Genomic DNA, 12,733 nt, shown 5'->3' with positions numbered 1-12,733 from the left:
TGTGATTGCTTCCCGCTTTATCATGTAAAAAATGCATTCTCATCTCTGAACAATGAAGTCAGTGTCTTATGTCAGAGTTACAAGCGTCAGGGCAGATAGCTTTCATGGATGGAACTTTATGATGTGATCCATTTCTTAAAATTAATCTTAAAAATTAAGATTAAATTTAAAAAAACTTGCAGGGGCTGGTAGATTCTGAAACCATGCTGTAACTTTTGCTGTTTTGCTGTCGCTTTAATAGCATATCTCTAGAAGCACGGAACTGCGCATATGCTGTACTGCATATATCGGTCACTACAGGCTGCAGAGACACTCTATTTGCAAAAACCACACCAGGAAAGCATCCTCTTCTCTTTCTCCTGGTCACTGTCGAGCCCACCACCACCATCAGAAGATATTTTAGCTGGAAATCTGTAAAGAAAAGACTCTGCAGCAAAACTAATTTCCTGGTCTCACCTCTTAGTGTTTTTCTGTGCCATCTCTAGTTCATTTTTTTTTCTTGCATTCATGCTCTAGCAGTGGTGGTGAATGCCAATGAGAAACCTGATGCAGCCTGGATCAGTCCTTTGCAACCAAGTTCTTCAGGGTACCAAATACTTGACTCACCCCTTATCTTTCCTCCTCCTCCTCCTTTTTTTGAACCTCAGATATGGTCAGGTCAACCATTTACACTTGTTGATTTGATAGGAAGCAAGGGTGAAATGCTCCCGGATTGGACTGGATCGCCTGATCCAGTAGCGATCTTGGATGGTGGTTCGGCAATCCAGTAGCAATGGCGGAGCAAAGCTCCGCCCACCCACCTGGGTGTCATTACTTCCTGGTTTTAACCAGGAAGTAATGTGTTTTTTACCTTCTGTGCATGTGCAGAAGGTTTTGCGCATGCACAGAAGGTTTTGCATACGTGCAGAAGGTCTGCGCACGCATGTCATGCGCGTGCATGCACTTCTGAACCGGTAAGGAAGGTAAGTAGATTTCACCCCTGATAGGAAACCTGGCTATGCTTAGAAAAGTGCCAAACCTGGTATACAGTTTATATACAGAAAAAAAAAAAAGAAAAAGACAGCAAATCTTGTTGTGTAGGGGCACTAGAATTGGCTAAATATAGGGTTCAAATCATAAGGAGGCAGCCAATACAAACTTCATGGGACTGTTGAATGACTCTGAAACTCCTAACGGTAAAGGTAAAGGTTCCCCTCGAACATATGTGTTAGTCGTTCCCGACTCTAGGGGCAGTGCTCATCTCCGTTTCAAAGCCAAAGAGTCAGCGCTGTCCGAAGATGTCTCCGTGGTCATGTGGCCAGCATGACTAAATGCCAAAGGCGCACAGAACGCTGTTACCTTCCCATCAAAAGTGGTCCCTATTTTTCTACTTGCATTTTTTATGTGCTTTCGAACTGCTAGGTTGGCAGAAGCTGGAACAAGTAACGGGAGCTCACCCTGTTACGCAGCACTAGAGATTCGAACCGCTGAACTACTGACCTTTCAATCGACAAACTCAGCATCTTAGCCACTGAGCCACCGTGCCCTACAACACTGCAACTACAACTCCTACAATACTGCTACATCACAAGTCTGTTATTGTGGGGAAGCACTTGGAAAAGAGATGCAGAGAAAGGAAAAAGTGATGACAATTCCAAAAAGATTTGGTTCTGATTTTCTAGACATTGCCGGTAGTCCTTGACTTGTGATTACAATTGAGCCCAAAATTTCTGTTGCTAAGTGAGACATTTGTTAAATGAACTCTGCCCCATTTTACGACCTTTCTTGCTTCAGTTTTCTTTTTTTTTTTAATTTGATTTATATGCTGCCCTTCTCCGGAGACTCAGGGCGGCTTACAATGCGTTAAGCAATAGCCTTCATACTTTTGTATATTTTATACAAAGTCAGCTTATTACCCTCACAATCTGGGTCCTCATTTTACCTACCTTAGAAAGGATGGAAGGCTGAGTCAACCTTGAGCCTGGTGAGATTTGAACTTGCAGTAATTGCAGGCAGCTGATGTTAATAACAGCACTGTTAATAACAGTGCTTTAGTCTGCTGCGTCACCAGGCAGTTAAGTGAATCACCGGAGTTGTTAAGTTAGTAACATGGTTGTTAAGTGAATCTGGCTTCCTCGTTGACTTCGCTTGTCAGAAGTTTACAAAAGGTGATCACATGACCCTGGGGCACTGCAACTGTCATAAATACAAGTCAGTTGCCAAGCATCTGAATTTTGATTGCATGACCATTAGGAACACTGCAATGATCGTAAATGTGAAAATGGTCACTTTTCACTTTTCGTCTGTGCCGTTTGTAACTTCAAATGGTCACTAAATGAACCGTTGTAAGTCAAAGGCTACTTCTACTGTTCTGCTTCTGGGTTGCAGCATGAAGCTGGGAAAGCTTTGTGAATCATCCTCAAACTAATTCAAATCATCAGTTTGATTAATTGAAATGAATCTTCCAAATAACTTCCTAAAAAACAGTTTCGGTTTGCAATATCAAGCAATTTGATTCAGAACATATACTCACTTCAAATCATGGGTTTGGAAAACTCGCGTTTTGTACTTGAAACTTGAAAACTTTTGCATTTTTGCAAAAGCATTCAATCATCCAATGACACGGATTATTGAATCACATTGAATTAAACCTCTAAACTGAATCTTTGCATCACTCCTTCCCCGTTCACTGATTTAAAATAAGGTAACTTTCTCCCATCAGAAATTCCAAGACTAGTGAAGAATTCAAGCCTTTGTGGGACAAGATATGGGATCTAAAGGGAGTATTAAATCAAGATTTAGGGTTTGCTTTTTCAGTGCTGTAGGTTTCTCTCCAGCCTCAGAAGAGAAATTTACTGCATTCTGGAATTCCTGAAAGATAACTCAGACCCATGATAAGGTTATCTTAAAATTAAATTACAGTCCACCATCATTTCCATGTTCTTAGACATAGAAGCCATAGAAAATACACCTTGTATCATCTCTGCATGTGTGCCTGTGTATGCATGCTTGCAAATGTTTGATGGAACTAAAATCTCCTTTTTAATGAAAGCTGAGTGGAAAAAAAAATTTTTTTTTCTTCCAGGTAAAAAAAACAACGGAAGGGGAAAATGACTAAAACAGGTTTCAAAAATGAAATGAAAAAGAAAACAGCTTGTTGAAGGATTTCAATTACCATGTGTTTATTACTTCCTACAAACTGGTATCAGACCGATGCTGTAATTCATTAAACTGTTGAAGGCAATAATTATCCACATACCTGCAGACTAATTATAGCTATCAATCTGAATGCATTCAATAATACGTTTATAACCCATCTTTCCTTCCACATCTCCCTTCAATGAACAATGGTACGATATAAAATTGTAATCAAGTAAATATTGTTTAAGAATATCTTCTTTTTGAGATTTATAATGAGCTGTGGTGACGCAGTGGTTACAACGCAGTACTGCAGGCTGCTTCTGCTGACTACTAGCTGCCTGCAATTTGGCAGTTCGAATCTCACCAGGCTCAAAGTTGACTCAGCTTTCCATCCTTCCCAGATGGATAAAATGAGGATCCAGATTGTTGGGGGCAATATGCTAACTCTGTAAATTGCTTAGAGAGGACTGTAACGCACTGTGAAGCGGTATATAAGTCTAAGTGCTATTGCTATTGCTCTGTGTAAATCAGCATTACCAAGGTTTATATACCACATAAGTGTTTCTCAATTTTGGCAATTTTAAAATGGGTGCATTTCAACTCCCAGAATCCCCAGCCAACATGGAAGTTGAAGTCCACTCATTTTAAAGTTGATGAGTTTGAAAAACACAGCACTATATAATAACATTCATGATGACTTGTACAGGTAGTCTTCGACTTACAACCAGAGTTGAGACCAAAATGAGTTTTGCCCTGCTTTATGACCTTTCTTACCAAAGTTGTTAAGTGAATCGCTGCAGTTGTTAAGTTAGTAAGATGGTTGTTAAGTGCATCTGAGTTCCACATTACTTTGCTTATCAGAAGGTTGCAATAGGTGAAAACATGATCTTGGAACACAACAATGGTCATAAATATGAATCAGTTGCCAAACATCTGAATTTTGATCACATGATCATGAGGATGCTGCAGAGGTCATAACTGTGAAAACAGTCATAAGTCACCTTTTTCAGTGCCCTTGAAACTTTGGACAGTCACTAAATGAACTGTTGTAAATCGAGGAGTAGCTATATAGCCTCCTAACTGTTATTCAACTCAAGGCAGCATATAGAGCATAAGGTTCAAAACCCAATATAACAAGAGCATCAAAGCAACGAAGATCACACTGAAGTCAGTTCCCTATTAGTGATATAGAGCTGATCTCAACGGCACAGAAGCCTTCAGAAAAGATGCTCGAATAAAAAGTATGTGGATTGGACTTTCAGTCTGCACTCTACCTTGGTACCAAAGAAGAACAAAGGTTGGGACTTTGCCAGAAGCAGGGGAAACAGGATGGCCATATTATTATTATTATTATTATTATTATTATTATTATTATTATTATTATTATTATTATTCAAATTTCTATACCACCCTTCTCCTTTCGGACTCAGGGCGGTGAACAGCCAAAATAAAAGCATTTATACATAACATTACAATTAAAAACAAATTTAAAATAATTAATAAATTTGGCCCATAATTTAAAATTTGTCAATTTAAAATCAGTATCAAAATTTTAAAAACCAACCCTAAAATCAAGACAGACTGGCTAACTGAAAAAAGTAAGTTTTTAGGGCCCGACGAAAAGTCCTGAGGTCGGAGATCACTCGTATCTCTGGGGGTAGATTGTTCCAAAGGGTAGGTGCCACCACAGAGAAGGCTCTCCTCCTGGGGGTCGCCAGCCGGCATTGTCTGGCCGACGGCACCCTGAGGAGGCCCTCTCTGTGGGAACGAACCGGCCGGTGGGAGGCTATTGGTGGCAGAAGGCGGTCCCGTAAGTACCCCGGCCCCAAGCCATGGAGCTCTTTAAAGGTGATCACCAACACCTTGAAGCGCACCCAGAAGTCCACTGGAAGCCAATGCAGCTCACGCAGGAGAGGAGTCACATGGGAGCGTCCCGTCGCTCCCATAATCCCCCACACGGCCGCATTCTGCACCAGTTGGAGCCTCCGGGTGTACCCCAAGGGGAGCCCCATGTAGAGAGCATTACAATAGTCCAGACGAGAAGTGATGAGTGCCTGAGTGACCGTGCGTAGGGAGTCCCGGTCCAGAAAGGGGCGCAACTGGCATATCAGGCGAACCTGATAAAAAGCCCCCCTGGCCACGGCCGTCATGTGCCCTTCTAAAGACAGCCGTGCGTCCAGGAGGACACCCAAGTTGTGGGCCCTCTCTGTGGGGGCCAATGATTCATCCCCAATAACCAGTGATGGCGTCAGCTGGCTATACCGGGACACCGGCAGCCACAGCCACTCGGTCTTGGAAGGGTTGAGTCGAAGCCTGTTTCTCCCTATCCAGACCCGCACGGCCTCCAGGCACTGGGACATCACTTCCAAGGCATCGTTGGGATGGTCTGGGGTGGAAATGTACAGCTGAGTATCATCAGCGTACCGATGGAACTCCACCCCAAAACCACGGATGATCTCACCTAGCGGCTTCACATAAATGTTGAACAGGAGGGGCGAGACGACCGACCCTTGTGGCACCCCACAAACAAGGCGCCTTGGGGTCGACCGCTGCCCCCCTGTCAACATGGATTGCGACCGGTCGGAGAGATAGGAGGAGAACCACCGCAAGACGGTGCCCCCCACTCCCAGTCCCTCCAGCCGGCGCAACATGATACCATGATAACATGATAACATGATACATGGGAGCTCTTTGAAAGCCAATTGTTGGCAGCAGAAGACCCACTAGTCTTCTGCTGACTATTCCTGGATCCCATGGAGCTATCATAGGAGAGCAGAAGATCAGGGCACTGTGACCCTTGATTCATTTGTAGTGAAAGGCAGGGGTGAAATGCTCCCGGTTCAGACCGGATCACCCAATCCGGTGGCGATGGCGGCGGGTGGTTTGGAGAACCGGTAGCAAAAATCCCTGCCCCCGCCCATGCCCAGCTGAGCCACGCAATCATCAGAGGCTTTTTTTAATTATTTTTAAAAGCATTTTTTTTACAACCACTTCTGCCGAAAAAAAGCTTTTAAAAGTTTTTTTAAAAAGCCTCTGATGATCGTGCGGCTCAGCTGGGATCGTCAGAGGCTTTTAAAAGCATTTTTTTACAACCTCTTCGGCCGAAGAGGTTGTAGAAAAAATGTTTTTAAAAGAAAAAAAGCCTCTGCCGATCAGGCAACTCAGCTGGGATCGTCAGAGGCTTTAAAAAAAAAGCCTCTGCCGATCAGGCAACTCAGCTGAGATCATCAGAGGCTTTAAAAAGAATTTTTTTACAACCTCTTCAGCCAAAGAGGTTGTAGAAAAAATGTTTTTAAAAATTAAAAAAAAAGTTGGCCACGCCCACTCAGTCATATTACCCCACCACCACCAAGCCACGTCCACAGAACCGGTAGTAACAAATTTTACATTTCACCACTGTTGAAAGGTATACTTTTACTAAAAGCCAAGTGGATTACAGTATAGCAAAGCCAGAACTAAGATTTGCGCGCCAAACTTTCCTGGTTAACTTTCCCTAGTCAGTTCCTCTCCTTCCCTGCTGCCTCAATATCCAGTTAGGTTTGAATAAATTGTTTTGGGAACCGTCTGTCCAACAGGCAGGCTGGTTGGTAAGTCATTGCATTCCATTCACAGGGCTTTGACCTTGAGGTGGTATCTCTGGAAGGTACTGAGTAGCTCTCCTCTTCCAACTGGCTCACTCCCCCCATAGTTCATTGCAGACTGACAGCTAGCAAATGAGAAGCTCAAGTGTATGATGGCAGCTCTGACACTTCCTTACTTATGCTGCTACCCAGGGCAGTAGAAATTATAAGGGGATGGAAGAGAGGGAAGAAGGGGTAAAATAATAAAACACTCCAGAGAAAATAGGTGCCAGTTCATGTCTGTGGGATCAGAGAACTGGCACCAATTTTCTCTGCAGAGGCATACTGGCGTGGATTGGAAGCAGTTTTTTAGGTACCATCTCCTAACCCTTCCATGGGTTAGGTTTTGCAACACCTAAATCCATGGGAATGTGGACATCTTAATCATGGGACTTTAAGCCTAACCCATGAATGCAATAATTTATTTATTTTATTTCTCTTTATTTAGTTTGTCAAATATGTATGAGAAAACAGGTATAAGTATAAACAGGGACATGAACACAGGAAATGAGAACGAATAAATGGGGACAATAGGACAGGGACGGTAGGCACACTGGTGCGCTTATGCACGCCCCCTTACAGACCTCTTAGGAATGGGGTGAGGTCCATGGTAGACAGTTTAAGGTTAAAGTTTTGGGGGTTTGAGGATATAACAACAGAGTCATGTAGTGCGTCATTACATATACATTTAAATATACATATTTATATGTATATATTTATATATATATATCAGGGGTGGATTCTACTTACCTTTACTACCGGTTTGCAATGGGGCCGCGCACGCGCTCACTTCGCTCACAAAGAAGTATTTTGATGACGTCAGGGTCAGTGGACGGAGTCTCCCGCTGGTTTTACTACCGGTTCTATAGAACCGGTGCGAACCGAGGGCAACCCATCACTGATATATATATACGTATATATACAATATATATATGTATTTCTCTTTAGACAGGTTCTTCCTGGCTAAAGAGAAATACTCTATGAAAAGAAAAGAAAAGAAAAGAAAAGAAAAGAAAAGAAAAGAAAAGAAAAGAAAAGAAAAGAAAAGAAAAGAAAGGCCTATGAAAAGAAAACACACACACACACACACACACACACACACACACACACATATATAAGTAAATAATTTATATGTATATATTACATATACATATAAATATACATTCTCCATCACGATACATTAAAATTTACAATTTTGAAGCCATTGTTGCAGAAACACCATCTTTCTGGTCTTACCAACCGCCGCAGAGCACTTGCTCTTTATTTTTCCCAATATCTAGTATTTTTTGTGGTATATTTAGGCAAAAAAACGAAGGTCAGGAAGAAGAGGAGAGTTTGATGCAGAAGTTTGCAAATAATACCCGAAGCATAATGGCAGATCTCAAAACAGATAATGAAAAATCAACAGCCAAGAATCCAAAGGGGTTGGCATGTGGGGTGGGGGAAAGAACGAAATTGAAGTATTGAAACAAATGTCAGTCTAACAGATGAGTAACAAAACAAATGTGATTTTAATGAATAATTAACAAAGTAAGAGAAGGTCTTAATTGCACATCCTCTCACAGCGCTTAGTTCCTGCTTTAGAACATTGATGAGGCACTGATGCTGGGCATATTCTTTTGTCGGCTGCAGTCACAGTTGGATTGTTAGATTTTGGAGAGAGAGGGGGGGTGGGGGTGACTGAGAAAAATGAATCCAGATATGGCTTTCTGCAAACCACTTAGCAATAGGAGGTTTGCTAGAAGCTCTGAAGAACCTGCCTCAATTCTAGGACCCTCTAAACTATTTGTCTTTATGCCTCCAGGCGTCTTAGCTAATAGAGTATAGACATTCTGTTGTTTTAGAAGGGTTGCATTTCTACTTGCATATGTATTGGCATTTTAAAAAACATGAATTTATAGTTTCATGACAAAAATGTTTGCAGAAACCTAATTTCCAAGTTGGACGTCCTCCTGAATATTCATAGAAGACTACATTTTTGGCATCCCAGAGTCACGTGTTCCTTCAGAAGGCAACCAAGCTTGCTAAAGTATCAGATATAAAATGGGAAGGAGGGGAGAGAAATCACAGTGTGACCATTTTCCCGGATATTTACGACTCCCGAATAAGGTTCCCAGGAGCAAACGCGGGTGGCAAAATGTCATTGGCAAGTCATTTGTCTGGGGTTTTTTTTAATGTTATTTTTAAAATGGTTGATTACATAATTTTTAAATAATGAATCATTAGAAGAAATTCTGTAAGCAGGAAATGCTAACTTTGTCCGTTAAATTATTCATTATGAATTAGTCACCCAGCTCTCATTAAACTATTAGTGCAACTTAGTAGAAAGAAACAGCTTCCAAATACAGAATCCTTCTTCTTCTTCTTCTTCTTCTTCTTCTTCTTCTTCTTCTTCTTCTTCTTCTTCTTCTTCTTCTTCTTCTTCTTCTTCTTCTTCTTCTTCTTCTTCTTCTTCTTCTACTTCTTCTTCTTCTTCTTCTTCTTCTCCTCCTCCTCCTCCTCTTCCTCTTCTTCTTCCTCATCCTCCTCGTCTTTCTTCTTCTACTTCTTCTTCTTCCTCCTCCTCCTCCTCCTCCTCCTTCTTCTTCCTCTTCCTCTTCATCGTCCTCCTCCTCTTTCTTCTTCTACTTCTTCTTCTTTCTCCTTCTTGACGTCCTCCTCCTTCTTCTACTTCTTCTACTTCAAAGTAGAAGTAGAAGGAGGAGGAGGAAGAAGAGGAAGAGGAGGAGGGGAATAGGATTCCTCCTCTTCCTCCTCCTCTTCTTCTTCTTCCTCCTCCTCCTCCTCTTCTTTTCTGCCTCTGCCTTCATCTCCTCCACCCTCTACCACCTCCACCTCCTGCTTTCCTGCAGTGAAAAGTGCTAATTGTCAGGGTTCCAAGTAACATACTCACAGCAAACAAAACTCCGAGGCAGGTAGATTCCTCAAAGAATAGTTTTATTGGATATGTTTCAGGGTTGACTGTAATATTCTATAACATGGTGTTGTTCTTCAGGACACATGTTCCAATCAGACTGAAGCTCTTCAACTAGATAGTCAAAGGAAGAAAGTGTTTAGTGTAAAGCTTGAGGAGATCTCCATCTTTCTTTGATTAAATCAGGGGTGTCCAACTAGGCAACTGTAAGACTTGTGGACTTCAACTTCCAGACATCTCCAGCCAGCCATGGGACTTTAGGAGTTGAAGTCCATAAGGCCTTACAGTTTGCCATGGTTGGACACCACTGGATTAAATCAAGATTCAAAGCAGGTTTTTAAAGAACGGAGGGGGCTTTCTTGCTTTTTTCATTGTATTTTAAACCTACCATTATGGAAGAAAATGAAGGACAGTCCTGTTAAATTTGGGAACAATTCAGGCATCAATCAGAGACATCTACCACTACATATTTGAGGAAGCTCGTCACAAGCACACATCTTGTCAGAGATTTTCTATCCATCATGATAAGATTTGAAATCGTAATTTTGTGATCTGGAGATCTGGAAAAAAACCTTTTGTGTCTTCTTTGCATATAATATGTTTATTTCTGGTTGTTGAGTGTATTGTTGGGGCACATCTGTACCTAGAAAATAGGTCAATACACTACATGGATCTACTTCTTGGTGGAATGTGTAAATAACATTACATTGTCTTGCAAGGCAGTTTTTAGATTAGCAACCGTATCTTATTTAAAATAGTATGAGTATCATCAGAGAAAAACTGATCATTGGTTACACTTGAGGCATGCCAACCAAAATGTGCCAAAAGTGACCATTAGCAGGGAATACTGCACATGATAGTGGTATGACTAAGTCTGGTAATCTGGTCTATAAGTTCTTTTTCTTTTTCTTTTCTTTTTTTTTTTTTTGAAAAAAAAAGTTAAACAAAAGTTTTGATTGACCAAAGCTTACTGGGCAATGGAGAAGGTCTGTTTGATAGACTGGATCTTTCTAATCCTGGTCCAGCTCAAAAACTAATGCAAGCAAATTACAGGTTAGGCAAAGAGTGTGGTAAGCAAATGTATCTACACCCCAATAAACATACAGGAGGGTGAGATCATATCTGACAGCTTATCATGGTGTGGGCAGCACAGAATTCAGTCCAGAGTCAATGCCATTAAAAAACAAATATAGCAGAGGTTCAGACAAGGACACAGAGGTAGATGTGACCCACAACAACCCAACAGTCAAATGCCAGGAGTCAAGAGCCAGTCTGGGTCATAAACTAAGAGTACCTGGGTAGAAAAGGAAGCAAGGATACAGGATTGTAGATCTGACACTGATGATTTATTTGAAGGGAGGGCTTCTTAAGAAGGCCAACTGAGGATGCAGCTTAGTTAAGGGCATTGGTGTCTTTGCTTCTCAAAGAGCCAAGCGAATGGCCTTTATTCAGTTGGGGCCCTACCAGCATCTGGCATCTCCTCACCTGACTTCTCCCATACCTGTTCCTACTGATATGCAGGTCTTAATGGCTTATTGGCAACCAAGGCTAACAATTTGATGAATCAGAGGAGGCAGAACAGTTCATAACAACAACTTGGAATGTAAGAGATAAATGGATTAAAGGATTACTAGATGAACTGATGGATAAAACCAAGATGTGGTAATGCCAGTGAAACGAAAACAGAATGATGTAATAGCTCTGAATGAAGGTGGAGCGGTCTTGCAGTGGAAAACTGAGGAATACATCCAGGGAAGTGAAGCTATAGGGTTAAAGCATATATCAGGAAGCATGAATTGGCATCATCTGGGTGACTGTAGATGTATATGAAAATAGGAATCTATTGGTGAGTGATAGTTGTGTGTTACATTCCCCTGAATGGTGGTAATAGAAGAATGATGAATGAGTTTAGGAAAAATTGAGCAAAAGTCTGAATTAATGTGACACAGGTGAAAAAATATTGTTCTGCTACATGACATGAACTGTCCTGCTAGGCATCATGATTGGTGGGAAAGTATATTAAAAACTGATTAGACAGTTTAGAGAGCCAGTGAGAATAGTAACAATTTAGTAATATCCCTCGAGGAAAAGAGACTGTTTTAAATAAATGTTTAAGTATAAACCTAGTCGTGTGTGTGTGTAGGTATATGTATATGCATATGCATACACTCTGCAAGGAAATAAATACAAAACTAAAATTTCAATTGATTTGATTGGTTATGAGGTCAGATTGAGATAATTAATTAAAAATACTAAAGTAAGGAGTGACTTTAAAGGTAAGACAGACCACTTTTGTTACTGTCAAGACTGAATTATGAAGAAAAATGGATATGGAAGAAAAGAAGTGAAAGAAAGGTGAACAGGAGGATGTCAAGCACCAGGGAAGTCAGAAGATCCAGGCAGTTGAAATAGGTATAAAAATTTATTGCAAGCTTATGCTCTCTACACAGAGTCTGAACTATGAACAGTTAAAGCAATTTGGTGGTAAGTAAGAAATTCACAACTTAGATATCTTGTGGGCTCAAAGGGACTTGAGACTGATGATGCATTTGACACAGGGGTGAAATCCAGCAGGTTCTGACAGGTTCTGGAGAACCGGTAGCAGAAATTTTGAGTAGTTCAGAGAACCAGCAAATACCACCTCTGGCTGGCCCCAGAGTGGGGAGGGAATGGGGATTTTGCAGTATCCTTCCCCTGGAGTCGGATGGGAATGGAGATTTTGCAGTATTCTTCCCCTGCCACGCCCACCAAGCCACACCCATAGAACAGATAGGGAAAAAAATTAGATTCGCTCCTGGTTTGACCCCTCCCTCAGGCTCAGCCTGGTCATCTCCTACAGGAGATTTGAGGGAAATAAAAGTCCATAAATAAAAGTGCCATAAAAGTCAAGATGGCAGCCATGATCTTGCAATCAAAGTTCTGTCTCTTATTTACATGCATCTCACCTAGAAAGAAGCAACTGTCATATTGAATTTTTTGATCCCTCTCCCTGCAGACTTCTGAAGGTGGGTGAAAGCAAAATGAGTGAGTGTGTGCACCCTGAATGAAAATGTATTAATACATTTAACCTCCCACAGAA

The sequence above is a fragment of the Pantherophis guttatus genome, chromosome 2 (assembly GCF_059756535.1).
Source record: "Pantherophis guttatus breed Tessera chromosome 2, ASM5975653v1, whole genome shotgun sequence".
NCBI lineage: Eukaryota > Metazoa > Chordata > Lepidosauria > Squamata > Colubridae > Pantherophis > Pantherophis guttatus.
This window is presented reverse-complemented; position numbering follows the sequence as displayed.